At 41.0% G+C, this 19,245-nt stretch overlaps 1 protein-coding gene across 5 annotated transcripts in view; it reads left to right on the forward strand.

Annotated features, from left to right (window-relative positions):
* slc8a2b (solute carrier family 8 member 2b) overlaps positions 1 to 19,245 on the forward strand; it is a 104,999-nt gene that overhangs the window by 46,420 nt on the left and 39,334 nt on the right. For all 5 annotated transcript variants that reach the window (XM_069161048.1, XM_069161049.1, XM_069161047.1 and 2 more), the window contains one exon: positions 14,824 to 14,887. The gene's annotated coding sequence lies outside the window, so the exon portion shown is untranslated. The remainder of the gene's footprint in view (positions 1 to 14,823; positions 14,888 to 19,245) is intronic.

Genomic DNA, 19,245 nt, shown 5'->3' on the forward strand with positions numbered 1-19,245 from the left:
GTGGATAAAAAGGACGAACGAGGAACATTTATTTGTATCGTGGCCTTGAAGTTGTACTTCATTTGCTGTTCTGCTTTCAGTGCCAGGCCGCAGCACAGTTGTCCTCTATTTCAGTTTGTATATTTCATGACATGTTTCATCAGCTTCCAGCAGGAATGAACTGCTGCACTGTGACAGCAGCCGACCTTTTTCTGTCTACGTTCGTAAGCTTGTCAAAAAGAAGCCGACTGGAGTGAACTTTTCAATCCCTGACCTTTTTTTGAATGACTTTTATATTGAGTAGGATAAATGTTTAATGTTTTTTTTTTTTTTTTTCTGCTGCATTAAAACAATTTAGATTCTGACATAAAACCATGATTCGCAAGCTCAGTACCAAAGAATTGTTTCAGATATTTATGACATGAGTAAATAGTTTCCACTCAGCCGTATCATTGTAATCCCCATTCTTCATGGCACATGGATTCATGGTTTTGTTTTAATAAATGTTTAACACCTTTTATACAGTCGTGACAGTTACCTGATCTTTAAAAAGGAAGAACTGCTGGTTGTCATTTTTAATCGCATTCGTTTCTTTCATGAACAGAAACTAAACATTTTACTGTAAGTGTCAGAGAAATAAAAAGCAGTGAAATAAAAACCTGACACGGCAGGCTTACGACCTCTTTCTGGGTATCTCATAATCATCATAAATGAAGCTGCCATTGTTGTTTCCAAGATACTAATATAAACTAGGTTTTATTTTGGCTGCTTGTTCAAATTAGCATTTATTGGGTCTTTTTAGTGCTTTTGGGTCTCGGGCTTCGGGGCTGATGTCATAGACTTCTTCTGTGCTGCACAATCCAAACGACATATATCAAGACATTCTGCTCGGTCTAAAACAGATTGTTTTTACAAGCTTCAAAGGCAGACGGTACAATTGTAAGAGTTTGCCCCCCCCCCCCCCCCCCCCCCCCCCAAAAAAAAAAAAACAAAAAAAAAAAAAAACAACCCAAAACAAAACAACAACAACAATAATTTGAAACTCCTCTGGGCTTCCCCCTGTGGCTGCAACCTGACCAACCGTGTAACCAGTCTCTTTATCATCTGAGGTGTGAAAAGCAAACATAAAGAATTGATTCAGGTTCCTTCCCTCCATGCAGTATGCCACGGCTTGACAGCTTATACGTCTTGTAAATGTCAATTATGGCACTTTTTTCTTTGGGCCAGCGAGATGATCGCCTGCAGGGCGGAGTCCAACGCTTTCTGTGTCTCGGCTAATGTGGTTTAATGTCACATCAATGCAGTTTATTATTTTGCCAAACAGACACAAGGGAGACACTGTAACTACTGCAAAAGGCAAATCACCATAATAATGTAGTGATTAATAGGTTTATTGGTAAAAGTCTTCCTTAACTGCATGGCAATAACATCAGATGAAACCGAACGGCCGAGAACAAATGTTCAAATTAGTCATGCAGGTCAATAAAGTAAATAGAGTAATTACTTTATCTTTCAATGGTTTCAAAGATTTTTGTTACCGTTTAAAAAGAAAAGAATTCGCTCTAAACTATTCGATTTTTCTTCTAATATTCGCCAGTAAAAAAAAAAGAAAGTGAAATAAGGTAGAACGAAAGTCGCATGAACTAATCGATTTTGGAGATTAAACGAATATTTGAAATTCGTGCCCCATCCCTGCTTGTAATTGTTCCCCAGTTGACAAACAAGATAAATTAGTCTCATTGTTTGACCTTCCTTTGCTAAGATTTCTTGTTATTTATCAGCTGACATATACATCTGTACTAAAATATCTACAAAAAGCAAATAACGGTTGATTTAACCATCGATCCATCGGCGGGTTTTCGATCAGTTTATGTTTTGTGCAGTAAAGACAACATAAAACATTTGAGAACCGACTTCTTTAGCTCATGCCTTTTTCGTCCACCGTGTAATTTTAGGATGACGTGACTTCCACCTGTCAGATGTCAGCGGGAGGTGCTGCCGTACGATTAAATTCGAGCCTCGTCGCTCGTCAGAACTTTTTGTGTACCGACACGTGCAGTCCCGGTTTCACATCCACTTCACAAATCAGCCATCTGGGAGCCGCTCTGCCCCAACACGCTGCAATCACTTTCACAATTTCCCAAATACCAACCAAAAGACACTCTGTTTACATTTGCATAAATCACCACACATTATCACATTTGTGTTGAGCAGAAAGCGGGATCAGATCTCAGGGAGCTTTTTAGTCCCACTGTAATCCGACCGGTTTTGTAGTACAATACTAATCTGGCCCGCGACTAGATTTATGTTTACTCTTTCCTGGCCCTCTTTAATTTTTAATATTCTGTATTTTTTACATAACGGCTTTAAGCTGTGTCATCGATTTACTCCGGAGCAGCTGTTTATGTTTCCTCCGTGAAGCTCTTTGCTTAATACGGTAGGAATTGTGTCAACAGGAAGTAATATAATGCCTTAAAAACACAGTCTTCTTTTTCTACTGCTGCCAAAGAATACGAATACTAGTACTATTCGTAATTATAATGTAATCGTTTATTTTTTTTATTTATGTTTGATATGAGATTATAAATAGCAACACTCTTTATCTTCCTCCCTCCTCCCAACACTCTCATCTCCATCGTGTTTTTCCTCTGCATTTCCAGCATCTCATTTGATCATGGTGGTCCCAGCGTAGATCAGTTCTCGTCTACAAAGTGCTGATGTCACAAATCTGTCCATCATCCCATGAAGCTGCTAAATCCCTCCTCTCTCTCACTCCCATAACAACCACTAATCTTTCCTCATCCTCAGCATCTTTCCTTCATATTTCCCCAGCTGCAGCTTCCTTTTTCTATCCTCCAGCTGAGAATGAAGCCAGTGGGTCCCCTCCGAGTTATGTTTAGGGACTCACCTGTCTTTTAATTAAAGTATTTCAGTTACCTTGTCTCACACCCATCTCGTTTCCATTTAATCATATCTGATTGCACCGATTTCATCTCAAAATAAAAAAGAATCGGATGACTTTCTGTCATGGTTGTCAGTTGACTTCACACCTCTTCATTCTCTTTGATCACATTCAGATCTGAACAAACGTGGTTTTCTCACTTCAGGCTTCAACCAAGTTTTTCCCTCCAGAACACTGCAAAGAAATAGAGTTAGTCTGTTTGTGTTGCAATGAAATATAAGCTACCGGCGAACTAAAAAGAAAAAATGGAATTACCTTGTCTTTTTATTTGCCTTTATTCTCTCTATGTTTACTTTCCTCCATCAGAAACAATTGAATTCAAGTTTGGAGAAAGTTTCTGTTTTCAGGTCATGCAACCTGTGAAGTGATTGTCCAGGTGTCACTCATAGTGGTTAATGCAGCACAAAGTGTTTTGATTAAATGAATAACCAGTATATATATATATGTGACGAGGATTAGTAGCCGAATCTCATCTTTTAACAACTACTTTGCAAAGTCCACTCGTCAAACTGATCCAGTTTCCAGACAGAAAGTTGTGCGAAATGATTTTCAACTTGACAGTATGTGAACGTTTAGAGCAAGGCAACGTCTTTTAATCCTAAGATTTGACCGTTGATATGATGTGAGATCCCAAACCCCATCCTTTGCTGTCAGAGGAGAACACACACCCACCTCAACCCTCACACCTTGAACGCCACACTCTTCCTCCTGTGCATTAAATCATTAACATGCAGCACAGCATGATAAATCCTACAAAGAAAAGGCGTCAGGAGGAGGAGGCTCCGCTCCAGCAGGGACAGGAGCATCCAGTCTTCACAGCTCCCTGCAGACGGGACTCACACATCACTTGTTCATTTCTCACTTTTAGCGAGCTACTTTCACAACAATGCACCACATTGTGAGCTTTTTTTGTCTCCCTGTCAGCCGTGATGTCACTCCAACTTCTTGAATTTGAAATGACTTGCCGGGTTAAGAACCACAAAGTCATTTGCACACCTGAACAGATTTTTTTTTTTTTGTAATCTGCCATGTCAGCCCGCCTCACTCACACAGAAAGATGTTTCTTGAGGAGCAGACACTGAGCCTTCAGCTTCCGTGTTGTAAGTGTCAGTCAAATCCTTTGTGAGATATCGAAGCCTCTCAGTCGTGACCGCAGGCGAGGACCGAAGCCTGCAGTTTCAAGAAATACACATCATATTTGGACATGTTGAAAATGTTTTCAGCACCGCCACGAGATTGGATAAACAGTATGTGTCGTTATACTCTCAAAGTAACCGTTTTCATCTTTTTTAATTGGCTTCATTAAGAGCAGCAGTGAAGGTTAAGGGTGAAAGTTTGCATCCCAAATGGCCTTCTCGCATAAAATATGTAGAGTAGCATAACTGAAAAGGAGAATACCGAGCGGTGCAAGAAGATTTGCTTTAAAATTTAATTTGCAGACCATGCAGGTGAAACAGAAAGCTCCATGATCATGAAAGTCATCAAACCTGCATCTGAAATATGCAGCCCAAATGGACCAATCACAGCTCTTGAGGTCTACGTATGATGCATAACGAATCAAAAACGCTGTTCGTGTCCCACATGAAAACAAAATCAACACTGACACAACTAACGTACAGGAGTCCCTGTTTACACATTGATCAAGACGTTGTGCCACGTACCACCACAAGGAAATTCTCAGCACCGCTCGATATATCACAAAGAAAATGTGACAAGCTTGACCAGCAAATATTTGGCAGAGTGTGTGTTTTTTTTTGCAATAGTGGGGATGAATTTTTGGACCGTGCAGCAACTTCCAAAAAAGCAAAAGCCTCTCCGTCCGCTTCAGAGCAGTTGTGGTGTTGTTTTTCGGGCAGCCAGCGGCTCCGTGCTGTTTGTCACGCTGCCGAGGTTTGAATGCCGAGCAGAAGTGGGCGGCTTCCTGCAGAGCCGAGCTACTCGTCGGTTGAAATGCTGTCGTCTCCGTGTGTTTGTGAGCCGCTCTGAGAGCCTGCCACTGCAGAGACCCGAAAACAACAACAACAACACGAAGAACAAACACTGCATGCCCACACGCATCACCCACACACACACACACACACACACACACACACACACACACACCAGTGAAACACTCAAGACATGCAGTTTAACTCACAAACATATATATCCACAAATACGCTGTGTGCAAACGGAGAAGCAGCGGAGGCGACAGATTAGTATGGAAGAGAAGTAGTGGGTTTAAATTATTCAGGAGTGTGTGTGTGTGTGTGTGTGTGTGTGTGTGTGTTTATTAAGGGACGAATGGGAAGACAGTCTGGAGGCAGACAGTAATTTTTCAATCTTTCCTACATTGGACGAAGACCAAGTGCAGAACAAAGTGTGCAGGATCGTTCAGGTTCAGATACTTCTATCTCTCCTCCTCTCAATCTCAATCTTTCTCTGTCTCAATCAATCTATAATCCATAATACACAATACACCTATCAGTCCATCAATATCCAGCCGTCCACCCATTAATCCATGAATCCATAATCAATGTTTGTCCCCATCAATCAACTTCACCTCATTTCTTTCATCTTTCACAGTTGTGTTTTTGTTAAAAGTTGCTTCTCAGCAGATTTCTTCCCTAATGTGTCGCTCACTGACTCGGGATCAGTAGGATTTAACAGCGTGATTGTTTTACACCTTCACATCCTCTCTTATTGTTTTTTTTTTTTTTTTTTCTCATTTTCGTTTCGTTTCATCTTTACTTGTTTGTCAGTATTAATTTTTTCTTGCTTTAAATAGTATCGGGACCGTTCTACAAGCGGATTTTGCACTCATAAAAATATTTGAATTGAATTTAATTGGAGAGGCGCCTGCTGAGTCACTTCGACTTTTTTTTTCCTGGTATCGTCTGGAAAAAAAAATCAATACGAATATAAACAGAACCAAAATCAAACTGTAACACGTTGAGATTTGTTTTGTTTTTTCCTTTGGTCCAGATCCAATGAATCTAACAGCCCGTTTTGGATCTGCCTGTTTAACAGTTGGAGGTATGGGGAGCACAGCAGAAGCAGGAGGCATACAGCCACTGTCATCTTCCTCCTCTTCCTCCTCCTTCTGTCATTGCTGGCTATATAGTTTTATATATATGTATATAGATTTTGTTGCAAACTGTGTTTGTTTGTAATGAAGTAAGAAAATAACTGGTCCAGCCAGTGATCCTCAAAACCCTCTTCAGAAATAAATATGCATACAAATTCGATTAGTGTCGAGCGTGATCAGAGGGGACAAGAGGCCGGACAGCCCGGTGGGACCACGAACACAGAACGAGGAAGAAATAGGTCGGTTCAACAACAGAGTGTAATTATGGAGGAGAGAGAGAATACACGAGCATGATTAGGAAAGAGGGATAGAAGCTGATTGTATTTGGAAAAGAAACTGTAAAGGAGAGAAATTCCCCATGAACGCACAAACACCACGTAATTAGGAGAGAGAGAAAATGAAAGGGTCGAGTGTTTGGATGCAGAAATCTGTCGAGGCAGAAAAGAAAAATCAGTCTCCGGAGCGGTGACGTTCCCCCTTCATTGCACAAACAAGAGGTTGATGTGGTTCATATAACTATCCCGCTCATCGTAGCGTGTCCTCGCGTGTCCTCGCTCCTCATCGTCATGACTACCCCGGGATTCATAGTAATTCCTGGATGTGAGGTTTCACAGTGAGATGGATGCTGGAGTTTGTGGGACTTTCTTGTTTGTTTGTACACAATGTTCAACACAGCAATACGGCTTTTATATTCCTAATACCGGTTCTCATACCTCCACTGAGGGAATGTGCTTATGTTGACTACTGATCTGACACCAGTCATTTCTATTTTCTGGTTTAATACCTCGCTGCACTGAACTCTTTGGAATCATTTTTATGTAAGCGACAATGAGGCCATGAATGCCGGCTGTGTACGAAATATGAATTTTATAACAACAAACAGGTAAATCATGTTCAGTTCATTATTTACATGTAATTATTTAGACAAAACAGTATTTAGCCTGTAGCTTTCCAGGAAGTGTGCTGACAGTGAAATAATAAAACCAATTTCAAATAACTTTAATTATGTAAAGTTGAAAATGTTGCTTTCATATTTTTTTGGTCCAAACAGAACAGGTTGTTACAGCACCAGACTTGTTATGAATATCATAATTTTATTTTGAAAAGAAGCCTTTGCGAGTTTTCCTGATTCCCAATTTCTTTTTTACTCTGATACTTCTTCTGATTTCTAGTTTGCTCTGAATTGTTGTGGACAGTCCTCCTACAGTGTAATGAAGTGAGGTTACAGAGGGGACCTTGTGAAGCTGAAAGGCTTTTCTCTTCCTTAACCAGTGATGTCAGTTTGTCTTTGATAGAAGCACTTAAGCATTTGTTTTTCACTGGATAACAATGGCAGAGCTACAGCTTCGTGTAATTTTGTGAAATGAGGAGCACTTCTCGTCACCACAGCTCTCTAAAAATGAGAAATGTTGTAATTATTTTTGTCAGCATTAATTTAGTATTGTCTGCAGAATCTGTAATCAAGTCATGAAAAAATAAAAAGTTGTGGCTTCCGCTTTGCCAACTGGCATCTGTTGTTCTCTCCGGCGACTCTGCAGAAAAGAGCAGGAGAAAATCACCAAACATTCAGCTTCTGTGAGAAAAATAGAACTCAGAAACGCTCAGAAATGGTCTTTTTATGAGATTTATACCAGAAAGCTGCTTAAAATGCAGATAGATGTAAGAAGCTGTGTGTGATTTGGGCCCGAGGCTCCGACGCCGGACTCTGCTGCAGCTTGATGGGCTTCAAATGTGACAGATTTTTAAGAAAAAGCACACATAGACCTTCTCAAGCGGAATATATGATTAGAATTGAATTTCATATAATATTCAATATAATGTTTTTACTTGACATATTAAATGTGACCCATTTGGTAAAATCGGGTCTCTTTTGGTCCTTTTTGGTCGCTCCGAGCACCCGTATCGTAACACCACGGATAGTCGTGCACATACAATCCTAGCGGCGGCTAGCTGGACCGGTTTGGTGATGCTAAAATCTTAAACACACATGAGTCCATGGATATCTTTGTTCATCAGATATCTTAGTTCAAACTAGACTGAGCTGGCTGAGCAGTTTAGTGTTTCTATATTCTGTATTTATTCAGTTTGAGAAACCATCTCTAGAAAGCAAGAAAACGGACCAGAAATCCTCTCCGTTGCTAGGGTCGTTGCTAAGGGCTGGACTACTTCCTGGAGTAGTAAACATTGCATACGTTACATTCACTCCTATACTGACCCGACAGATTGTTGTCCAGTTCGTAGTCATACCCCGTGTGTTGCCATGGAAACGGAGGTCACACGAACAAAAACGTTTCGTATTTTGAGAGCGAATTGCTCCACAATATGAACACATTTAGGTTAAATATTTTAGTTAGATGGTAACTTGTATAATCAAAATATTCTCAAGGGTGTGCTATACATATATATATATATACATATATATATATATATATATATATATATATAATAATAAACACGTTAAAACACACCCTCTGGTGTAATATTGCTTAATGGAGACGTCATTGTGCTGAAAGCAGCCATTACTAGATGGTAAGTTTTGGCCACGAAGGGGATGCAGATGGTCAGAAACAATACTGAGACTGGCTGCAGCATTCACATCATGATTGATTGGTGGTGAGTGACACGAGGCAGGTTAGATCCATGGTGCTCATTCTGACCGACCATCTGCAACCTCAGCAGAAATAACAGATTCATCAGACCAGGTTACGATCCATCTTACAGCTGTGCGTTCAGACATGCTGATCCGCTCCACTGTTTTCTGTTTGTGGTCTCAACCAGAAAAGTTATATAATTCTGTTCACAGTCACAACAGAATTTGTTAAAAATCAGTTGCTTAATGCATACCCATCTGGGCTCCTTAACGTTTGGTAGCTCTTTAAGAAGTGAGCTGCTTATTCACCAGATCGGCCCGAGAGTATCTGCAGTGAGTAACTGTGACTCAGTCGGTTCCTCTGTAAGTGTGACGTTAAAACACTGGTGACCTCCTTTTTCAAGACTGCCTACTAGTCAGTGAAGTTTTGTTTTCAGCGTTCTCCTGACAACGTGATGTGTTTCGCTCCGCTGGCGAGTGTTTGACTTGGTCTGAAAGTGCCTTTAGTTTAAATGTGCAAAAAGCTACTGCAGCTGCAGCCCTTTCTCACTCGTACTCGATGTCAACACTGCTGTTGACATTTACCAACCACGGGTCGATGCAGAGGGAACAAATTCATAAAAAGACTCCATCCAATAGACTTGTCAGGAAAAAAATGAATGAAATGCATCACGTTGGCGTCCTCTGTGCAGGACCGTGACTGAGACGAGCCTCCGTTTCTCTGCAGGACTCGGCCCTTCGCCCGTCGCCCTGCGGCCGGACGTTTTTCAAATAAATTGAGTCAAGAGTTCTCCAGTGTTTTCAAAGTGACACTTTATGGCCTTCACAATTGCATCATGACCGGATATACTGTACGGACGCTTGTCCCTTCTCTTCAATCTATTCTCCTGCCTGTCTTTTCTAAACCGTCACAACTCGAAGTGATCACAATGCTCGATGCAGTCACATATCCGTCTGCATTTCTGCTGCGAGTGTTTGCGTTTACATTTAGGCGGCCATTCGGATGTGGAAAGAGATGACAGAAAATGTTTCAAAGTCACCTTCAAACATGTCCCCTGGACATATTGATTATATCCAGGGTTGAACGTTTATGGCTCTGCTGCTGAAGTGGTTCTCTATCTTTCCAATTACAGACAGTTCTGGTTTCACTTACAAAAATCTGTTTAAAAAAAACTAAAAACACCTGTTTACAGACTGATATTATTGTTGCTGTACTGAATTTTTGCAATTTGAAATTGCAGGATTTTAAATCTAAACTGCGGATTTATTTTTAATATATCTCAAAGGATGATTTGAGGAATTATTGTTACAGTCTTTTAGACCCTTATTTTTGATTAAATACAAATTATTTTCAAATGGGTTTATATTGCCAGAAATACCTTTGAAAAAGCTTCAAAAAGGCTGCTCTACACCTCTAGGTGTGTTTTGCATTGTTATTATAGTTCGTAAGGGTTCAACTATATATTGACACTAATGTTGATATGTTATCTCTGACCGGCAGAGCTGACAAAATGCCTTTCACTTGCTGGCCAAAAGGCCACAGATGTGAAAGCTCCAGAAGAACTAAAGTGGTGAAAACAGGCTCAACTGCACCGCTCGCCAAAACTGCCGAGGCTGCAGCTATTTCTAATGAGCAAATTCGTGACCTTTTTTGTAGCTCTCTCTAGAAAAGTTGCTGATAGCACCAGTGAGAGTTGGCTATTATTTTCTTACCCAGTGGATTTCATTTAATTGTTTGGTTTTTTTTCATGTTTTTTATTGCGTTCAAGCTACTTAGGGAGCAAAACTTTGAGGGAGGAGGAGGCAGGAAAGATTAATGTGGAGATTTAGGCGATACGGTGAAATATTTTAAAAGGTTTTTGTCACAAATGTAGATTGTGGTGAACAGAATATATAATATTCTAACTCTCTGCAAGAAATAAAATAAATCAGGGCATTATATATATAAATATATATATATATATATATATATAATGCCCTGATTTATTTTATTTTTATGATTAAGCATGTTTTTCTATACACCTCTAATGTCACCTCTATGAAATGGTTGCCAGGTTTTATTGACAGAACCAGGCAAACTATTTCGCTGTTTCACTCTTTACGTTGTATTGGTCTTTTCTCAAGATCATTTCTCATAATATTGAGCTTTTCCTTTGAGAAAAGTGTGAGGCTTGACTTTTTGTTTTTTTTATTGGAAACTCGGTTCTCTGCAGCTTGTTAAAATTTGCATTCAACGTACACACTGATTTTGTTTCCACAGATATGTCTCTTCATACTGTTGAGAACTGGCTGCATGGCAGATTAAATATTCATGGTCTCGCAACATCCTCTCAACCTCAAGGCTATTTGCATGAAAAAAAAAAGCCTGCAGGTGCCGTGGAAACTGTAATGTCCTTATGCAAAATGAGGAGGTTTTTTTGCCAATTAATGGGCAACTTACTTCTCTCGGGGTATCCAAGACCTGCTCCAAACCATAGACTGTGTATATTATATACTGTATATAGTTTTTCCACAAGTCATTATGTCATTTGCAGTGGTCGCTCCTTCTTATTAGTTTTCTGGCAGTCTATACCAAAATATTCCCATTACTAATGAGATATTAGGCCTTAATAAAGCGGTAGGTTTCGGAGCGTGCCAGTTTGGTTGACAGGTCTGAGGTGCAGTCAGGTTTCAGCTTATAGGTGGACAGGCACAGTGTCGCCGCCGACTCCTCCCCAGCTCGTCCAAATATGGTCACTTCTGACTCCAAAATAGCAACTATGGCGACGGCCAAAATCGTGGCTTCAGAAGAGCAGTTCACAAACCAGCGAATGACGTCACGTTTAAAAGTCTCTCGGCCCAGACACGTCATCTGGTGGTTGTTGAAAGGCATTCTGGGAAGTAGACAGGGCACTTAAACAGTGCAATGATGACTTATGAAAGACAATCAAGCAATTATTGAGTTGTATATTTTATTTAAAAAGCTGCAGGTGATGTCGTGTCTCGGCTCAGCAGCTTCACTTCAGTTTGCTTTACGGTGGAAATTTGAAAAGCATAAAAATAACGAGGCGCACCAGAATTTGTAAGTTAATGCTGATGTTTTGTTGACGTGAAAGAGGAGCATGTTTGAAATGTTTCGGCTCGTGCTGGTTTGGACTTTCTGATTTATTTTGCAACGACAGAGATTGTTGTGGAATCGTGAAGCGTCACGCCAGAAGAAATAATTTCCTCCTGAAAATGACTTCACTCCCGACTTTTCCGCGCTGCTCTCTGCAAGCACACACAAACATGTTACTGAAATATAATACCATTTTTTTTGTTTCAGGATATTTCCAGACCTTGTTGCCATGGTGACCAACATTCAGACTGATTACAAGATCAGTTCTGATAGATTGCAGAACACATTGTCTATGTTGCAAAAAAAAAAAAAAAAATAAAATAAAATCGAAAAACTCAATGGAGAGAATGAGCCTTTTTTTTTTTTTTTCTGTATTGGACGTTATTTTCAACATTGGACCTTTACAGTGAGATGTGTTATAGGAAGAGAAGGAAAGAGGGCAGGTCAGGACAAAACAAGAGTGGCAATGACATCACTGTCTGTAGAAGAGGAACGAAGGGAAGGAAGAAATGAAAGCGATTAGAGAGACAGCTCAGAGGAGAGAGGGCGCCAACCTTTATGTCAGCCACAGCTGTGTGCGAAGAAGAACGAGGCGGAGAGAAGGGCAGCAAATCTGATGTTTGATAAAGTGTCACGGACAAGGTCGCAGCTTTTTCTACACATTGACAGACACAACGGAGGATTGCGAAAGACTTAACTTACACACATAACACGCAACTTTTCATATCCGCAAATATCATCAATGACCAAAGAACATACAGTCGCAGATCAGAAGGCAACAACACAAAGTCCATCATTGATCTTCGTCCTCAAGAGTTCTAGCACCAAGTACACTCGTGGACCAGCTCATGCTCAGATTGTTGTGGCCGGTCCGTGACGAATACAAAAGTCTGAAAGCAAAACACTTCCAATCACTCACCTCCGGGTTTCTCTCTCGTCACTTCGTAACCTTTGTAACTCCGGTAAAGGACAGCGTCCAGCTCCCCTGCAGGAGTTTGGTTTCCGATGCCAGAGTTGCACGTGGAGGTGAACCTAATTATATCTAGTTGGTACCGGCTTCACCTCCCGGCAGCAGCGCCAGCTCTCTCCCCACCAGAGAGGTCACATTCCTCGTCCCGAGAGCTGGTCGTTGTCCCCCAGGGACCCGGCTTGCATTGCTCCCCCACCCCAATGCTTTCACCCCACGGGGGGGCCTCACTGGCGGGGAGCTCATAATTAATTAATGTGTGGATTTTTTTTTTTTTTTTCAGATGAAAATAAATTCAGGGTTTACCGAGGTTACAAGCAAACTAATAAACCATCAGATCTTGTGTGTGTGTGTGTGTGTGTGTGTGTGTGTGTGTGTGTGTGTGTGTGTGTGTGTGGAGGTAGGACATTTCATCCAGACCTCGCTTCCTGTCACACCTGGGACGTTTGAAAGTTAAGACTTGGTTTGATGATTGAGTTTAGCAGTTACAGTTGGAGTCTCTGAGAAATAAAACATATTTATTACAATGTTTTTCCTTTAAAGTTTACCCAATAAAGTTATGTATTGTCTATTCAAACAATTGACATATTTTGTGGTGAAATATCCCTTTAAGATCCACCGCTTATTTCCTTCTTCATTGCACCAGGTGTGGGAATTTGTTTGGATCCTCTTGAGCCATGTTGTTAAATCATTTTAATAGAAATGATGAATGAATGTGCTATTGTCATGTAAATAGTGCGTGTAATGTGTGCATACTTGTGTTTGTTCGCTCTAGTCTGCCCTCTCATGTGTGTGTTTAGTACGAGTCCTCCGTCCACTCCGTCCTCTGAGTCGTATTTGATGAGTTGACCTTGCGGCTCATTGGAAAGTAAAGATTTATTGCTGTGGTTTTGGTATCTGAAAATAGTTCACAGGCTTTCAAACCATGTATTATTTGTTTCAAGAGGGACGATGCTATTCAGAATATAGCCGCAAAACTTTCATTCAAACTTCATTCGGGCTGGTCAGTATTTATGGGTTGATAATCAGGAATAGAAAAATAGATTAATGAAGGCGTTCATGAATCTTTACTGACTTGTGAAATTGGTTTCTGGTATCTTCATTGTATTGGAAAAGTAGATGTTTTTTTTTTATAAATTTACAACCTGCAAGAATCTTTCCTGATTCAACATTTTGACTTACAAGGTTGTTGTTGTTTTTTTTGTGTCATGCAGCTCTCTCCCCAACTGAGATTGAATACAAACACAATTCACCTCTTAATATTTAATTCATTTACAGTTTGTTGAGGGCAAGTATTGCTGATAACCTTGAAAATATTTTTACTTTAAGATTTGACCAGGTAGAAGTTTTCACAGGTGAAAGTCATCCTCTGGGGATCACCTGACGCTGAAGTACAATATTTAGTTGTAACACTGAAGGACCTGCAAACAAAAAGCAGAAAAAAAAAATCTTGTTTTAAATCACAAGTCCATTTTATCACCACAGCTTTATGGCAGACTGGGTGGAAAAGCCTGTAAAAAAGCTTTGTGAATCATTAGGGCACTAAAACTGAGATTACATTTTTCCAAGTCACTCTTAAAAACTGACTTACATCATAAGTTGGAAATAGATTGGCTCGGGTCAGTGGATGACTCCAAACTCACCGATATTGAACAAATGAGTAAAGTCAACTAAGATCATGTATGAACGCACCGATACGTCCCACCTTCCTCCTTCATCGGTCCCTCTGCTCTCATACCATCCGCTATTATGTGAAAAATAAACGCACGTAAAACGTAAGCGTGTGCGCGCGTTAATGTTGTACTCATTATCGCGAGCCGTCTCTGGGGAGGACGGCTCACCCAACTGACTGACATTTATACAAATGAGACCTGATCGCTGACCTATATCCCTCCCTCGCACACTTCATCAAACCTCACCCCTTCTTGTTCGCCCCCATCTTTCTGTCGTCCTCGGTTCCTCTCTCTCCCTTTCCCCCTGTCCTTCAGCTGTTGTTGGGATCCTCCACATTCATGCTTGCTGTTTACTGTGCTTGGTTTTGTTTCTGTTTCTTGTGTCTCTTAGGGGAGGAGGAGGGATGGGGGGGGGGCTTGCAGAGTGTTTCAAACAACATCAAAAGTAAAAGACTCACACCTGTTATTGTCTCTCTCGTCCTCTGCAGCCTCCCAGTGAGTAGCAGCTCTATGTGGATCAAGACCTGAACAAGGAGTACCTGAGACTAGTGGGTGAGTTCGCTCTCCGTCGTATTCTCTACTTCCTCATGGGGATTGGTGTAATTGGGCCAGACTGTGCAATCAAAAGGAGACAGGAAAGGAGAGGTACATGGTGTAATGCTGAGCACACACTGTGCACCTCAACCGCAGCATGTCGCAGCCTCACAGAGTCTTGTGCTTGTGAAATTAGAGAAGCAGCCGTGTGTTTCCAGACATTATTCATGTTAGATTCTGTACTAGCTGTGTTTATTCTTCTTTTTTTTTTTTTTTTTACGGGTAACGCAAACCTTGTAGCTTGATAACCGATCGTGTTTTTGTCCATCTCGTTTCTTTTTTTTTTGTTTCCCCTGCTGGTGGTAGTTGGCCAGCAGCTAACGTTGATGATCAACATCAGCATAACATTTACAAAAGTTGTAAACCTCGTAGTGAACCCCCGATGGGCAAACTGGATCCTGCTTGGCAGCACAGCGTCTCAATCTTTATGAGTCTAATGTAGCTTTACGAGCTTCGAGTCTCCGATCGGTTCTGCCAGCAGCTCAGTTGACAGAGCGAACCCAGAGACTTTTTAATTGCCTGAAACAGTGAGATTTGTTATTCAGAAATCTGGCACCTAGCAGGGAAGCTTCTCCCTGCAGAAAAGGTGATGTCTTACTAATCATGTCCTGATGTCTCTGTGTGTGTGTGAGAGAGGCCTTGAGACTAAAACAGAGGAACAGGATCTGCTGCTGTTTCTGTAGATGAGATCATCAGTGAGACAGTGTGCTGCACCTGCAGGACGCTTCTCACCACAAGAGAGAAACATTCAGTGACATTCAGTGACTTAAAAAAAAAAATGTTCAGGTTGCATTTGTAAAATGTTTACCGGACACTGATACGATGCAGCTGAGCGATTCAGACCGAAGTGGACTGTCCCTGAATCCTGTTTTCTGATTGTTAGATTCAATACATTTTCTAATTTACTTTCAAATATGTAACACTGTGAAGTCAACGGTCAAATGTGGACATTAAATGAGAGACATTAACTGTGCAAACACACACACACACACACACACACACACACACACACACACACACACACACACACACACACACACACAAGCACGCAATTGGACATATGTGTCGGCCAATGACCAAGAGACCGCTAGGAGCTTGAAGGGCTAAAGCAATGCATTCTGGGTAAGAGCAACTGTCATGGCTCATTAGTTGTACCTCGAGGCAACCCAGCCGAGCGGTGATGAATGGCTGCCGTTGGAGGGTCATTACTGTTTGTGTATGTGTGTGTGTCTTTGTATTACTTTGTTCTAGTTATGTATTCATAATCTGTGTGTGTGTGTGTGTGTGTGTGTGTGTGTGTGTGTGTGTGTGTGTGTGTGTGTGTGTGTGTGTTGTCCATATGTCGGCAGAAGATAATTCATGAATGTCTGCTCCGTCTGTGCGAATTGTTTTCTCCACTTTTTGTTTGTGTGTGTGGGCGCGTGGTGTGATTGAATGTTAATTAATGTTTACGTTCAGCGTGTGTGTGCACGCGCACACACACACACACACACACATCTATTCTGGTCTCTCTTAATCCAAATCCTGTTACAGCTGCAGTTTTTCTCCATCATTCTCTTGGTACAGAACGCTCCCTTCCCTACCTCTCTCCTCGATGGGCCTCGTTCACCAACACCTTCTTCAGATTTTACTTAAAGTTATTCTTCATTCTTTATTCTTGTAAAAAAAAAAAAAAAAAAAAGTCCGATTCACGACGTGTTCTTAAACCACAGATTTGTTCTCTAAAACAAATTGTGTTGGTGAATCCCGCGGTCCTCGTTAGCTGAAAGTGTGTGCCAGCTGGTCCGAAGATAAAACGCCCGAGCCGACGCCCGGAAAAGACGGCGAGGAGACACACGCAGACACCGAGGGACAGAAGACGAGTCCGGAGAAACGTAAATAATGTCGAACTTGGACAGCAGAGCTGCTGTCTGCTCCTCCGACTGTTAGTCGAGTAAGGACAATAATTATTAAAAGTCAAGCCCTTCAGTGTGTGTACATTTTTGTTCTGAGCTAAGAAAAGATACCAAATCAGAAAACATTGGCTTGATGGATGATTGGATAACTGGAGAAACCCTCTTTCCTCCAGGTCATTCCGATGTTGGATGAAGGCGTCGAATCAGATACACACTTTACACATTTTCAATTTTAGAAGGCGTCGGGTCTGAAACACCATAAATCCATCCTTGGCCTTTAACTCACCATCTAGACCTCATCAGGATGATTTGTGTGTGTGTGTGTGTGTGTGTGTGTGTGTGTGTGTGTGTGTGTGTGTGTGTGTGTGTGTGTGTGTGTGTGTGTGTGTGTGTGTGTGTGTGTGTGTGTGTGTGTGCGTACGGCTGAATGGTTCTCATCAGCCAGATGTGACACAGACAGATGTGTTTATGGATGCAGTTAAGCAAAGTGTGCCTCAGCTAAATTAACTACCAGAGCATAGAGAGAGTGTCAGTGTGTGTGTGTGTGTGTGTTGTGTTGTGTAATAGAGAGCACACGAACAGGACATTGCACCATATTTTAGGAGGTTGAAAATGTTCGGGAACATTATGTGTTATATTATTGAGTCTTTAAAACCTCATATTGTCTTTATTTCAACACTCGGACTCGGTGAACTCTCAATGTCTCAATGAAAGATTCGGCTTCTTCCATGAAGATGTGTTTTATGTTATTTCTTCAAGGGAAACTTGATCTTTGGGTCAGTGGGAAAGATGGACGTGCTTGTTTATCATTGGAGTGAATAAACTCGACCCATTTCCTCGTTATCTTTTTTGTATTTGCCAGTTTTGCTAAAGTAGCCCCCCGCCCCCCTCCTCCCCCCCCGCTCCCTCAGGTGCCCAATTTACTGCTTTTTAATGGATCAGATATGAGACTAGCTGTTACATCGACACCGTAATAGAGTTTGATATATGCATGTCAAATTCAACAAAAAAGTTCAAAGAAAGGGAAAGAAATGAATCCCCCACCTACAGCGGGAGTGAAGACACGTCTTCCTGTCTCAGGAACAAATTTCATTTTGTATTACAGCGTTAGCTCTATTGCTTCAGGGCAGGAGGAGATGAGAATTGATGAAGTTTTTCAAACTACTTTTAACTTTTTTCATTGATAATCAGCTTTACTTTGCTTTTGTATCATTACAGTTCAGAGATCACTTCATTGTGCAAAGAGCTCCTTCATCTTACGGTGAGACGGACGGTGGAATACCAATTGTGCAATAAAGAGGCGAAGGAGGAACGAGGAGGGAACCTTTCTAAGACTATGAATGAAATATGTCGCTCTGCTGTCGGTACACCTGTCCTTGTTTGTGATTGGGCAGATGCTGAAAACACCTCCTGGGAAACCCTGGTTTGAAATAGTTGTTAACCAGCTTTGTGATATCCTGGGTAGGTTGAACCAGCTTCGTAGTACAGGTCTGAGGAGCTGCGGCACATTTACAGACTGTCAGCATCATTATTCCCTCTTGTCAGCGACATCTGTTTTAACTGGCAATAAATGTGGAAATCATTCAGTGGAACTTAGTCTCTAAATTATTCATGTGGCTTTGCTTCGCTGCATTTGCTTCGCGCCCATACAGGTGTGAAGACTTAAAACAAAACATCTCTTCAGGTACGCTGCTGAACAACTTGTGAAACTGACTGACTGCAAAACAGAAAACAGGGAGGTTAGAAGAAAACAAAAAGTTATTTTGTTTTGAAAAGCTGCACTTTGATTTAAAAAAAAAAAAAAAAAAATGTACAATGTTGTGCATCAACAATATAGAAAGGAAGGAAAGGATTCCCTCTGTGTTGTTTAACATTTCTTTCAGAAGTATAAATGGGTTGATAAGGTGAAGATGTGCAGCATCGGCAGTCTGAACAATCGTGGCGTCACGGCTGTTTGTTAGTCTGATGGTTGTCCTTCAATTAAGCACACATTTCTCACAACAAACTATTCTCTATTTAATTTGTGTAAAGTGTAGTTTGTGTGTGTTTCAGGCCCATTATAGTTATGATGTTAATTAAAACTCAGCCATCATTGTGAATAATAATAAATAATAATGTAAAATAATAAAATGTGTACAGGAACATACACTATATATACTAAATACTATATATTAAAGAGTGATCTGTGGAATCAAGGATTTAGTTTTAAGCCTCATCTACCTAAACCCAAGACATTTAATGTAACTTCAATAATTTTGGTGAAAGCTGAGGTGGAATTGAGTCACACAGAGGTGAGTCTGGATTTATACAATAATTAGCTGCTGAGGTGAATCCAGCTGTAAACTGAGGTCTCTGATTGACTTCACCTCTGGGCTCCACTTCAGTCAAGAAGAAGAGACAAATATTATAATGGACAGGACG

Source organism: Embiotoca jacksoni, unplaced genomic scaffold (genome assembly GCF_022577435.1).
Source record: "Embiotoca jacksoni isolate LCO1_2020_lvr unplaced genomic scaffold, fEmbJac1.0.p SCAF_28, whole genome shotgun sequence".
Taxonomy (NCBI): Eukaryota; Metazoa; Chordata; class Actinopteri; family Embiotocidae; genus Embiotoca; species Embiotoca jacksoni.